The following is a 1689-nucleotide window of genomic DNA, read 5'->3' as shown; positions in this document are numbered from 1 at the left end:
TTCACGGTAGGGACTCCAAGGTTTGGAGTCTTTCACGCGGAAAGTGTGCTGGGGAAGTTCCCAGTGGATGAGATGAGTGATGCAGTGGACTTGACTCGAGGCTAACTGCATCGTGACACGCGCGGCTGGTAGGGGACTAGGGGCTTTCTGCTAGGATCTTGCACGGTAGTTTTTTTTTTTCCTGAGAAGCACGGTGTTTTTTATTGCTTTTGCCGACGAGGCATGTCTCCTAGTGAAAAACAACAAATTCGCCCATTTTCAAAATTAAGCACAAAATGAACCCTATTTAAATTATTACTAAATTTCAAAAATGACCCATTTTCATGACGGCCGGCCCCAAGGCGTCATGGTAGGCATCATGACGCCCTGATCAAGGGGCCATGAGGTTAGAGCTGACTTGCCACGTTGGCTCGGACATGCCCAGCTGATGGAGTATGACACCTCTGAGGGAGGTGTCATGCTTAGAACCATTACGCCTTGGCCTAGGGCGCCAAGCCCTTTCGCTAAAGAAAACGGGTAGGTCTAGCGCGAGGCATCCTACCCCAAGCCAGAGGGCTTTGTTCGTTCTTTTGTTCTTCCTCCACCCCCGTAGCCCCTCTCCCCCTCTTAAATCGGTGGCCAAATATTACGGATCGGGGCTAAAAAAGAGTCAATCTTTTGCCCCGTCAAATCTTCAAGGTATTCTCCTCCTTTTACCCTAATTTTTTTTGTTGCAATCTTTGCATTGTACTGATTTGGAGAAATGCTAGTTCATCCACTTTCTCAAATTTCATTGATGTTTGCACTTGTATTTGTTAGGTATGGTTTAGAATTTGTGTGCTATATGGTTAGGGATTTGATATGTATAGTTGGTCTTATAATTTCTAGGTATGGTTAGGGTTCGTAGCAAATTTGGCATGACACTTGTATGGATTGCAAACATGTGTATCTATGTACACTAGCATGGATATTTGTGTGTATGTATATATTTGTGCGTATATGTATCCATTTGGCGTGGAGAAAATTTAGTGTATGGACATGAATATTTGCACGTGTATATATGTATTTGCACAATAACAAGGAGGCTTACGATACATTGCAATTTTGCAGGATATCTCTTATCCATGAGTCGTACGATAAATAGCACCGTGAGCTGTATATGGTAGAGGAAGGAACGGTTTTTGACCAGCTTCACCTAAGGTCTAGTGGGGTTCATGATAAGATGAAGTTTGACAAGCGATACATGAAGTATATGTGGAATACTGGACTTCTTCCTTTCATGACACTCGTGTCTCATTCGACGCCGAAGAAGAACCAACTCGAGAGGCTCAGGTTGCCGCAGGAATTTGTGGTGTACTGCAAGTTGCCAAATTTCATGATTTGGCCGGGAGCAAGGATCTCGACTTGTTCGAGGTGGCTGTTCGGGTCGGCGAAAAGAACGATGCTGCCAAAAACGAAGATCTGCCCTAGCACAGAGGTCATGTCAAAACCTATCCGCTCACCAAAGTTGATTCCCATCGGACGATATTGGCTATCAGCGGGGACGTGTATGGGCCACCAATGACGGGGTCGATCCATCAAATTTCTGGTTGGGGGTCCCGAGATGGTAGCCTAAGTACGATAGTAACAAGAGACACGAGGTTTTACCCGGTTTCGGCTCTCTCGAAGAGATAATACCCTATGTCTTACTTTTGATTGTACTGATTGTGT

The sequence above is a fragment of the Triticum aestivum genome, chromosome 2B (genome assembly GCF_018294505.1).
Source record: "Triticum aestivum cultivar Chinese Spring chromosome 2B, IWGSC CS RefSeq v2.1, whole genome shotgun sequence".
Classification (NCBI taxonomy): Eukaryota; Viridiplantae; Streptophyta; class Magnoliopsida; order Poales; family Poaceae; genus Triticum; species Triticum aestivum.
This window is presented reverse-complemented; position numbering follows the sequence as displayed.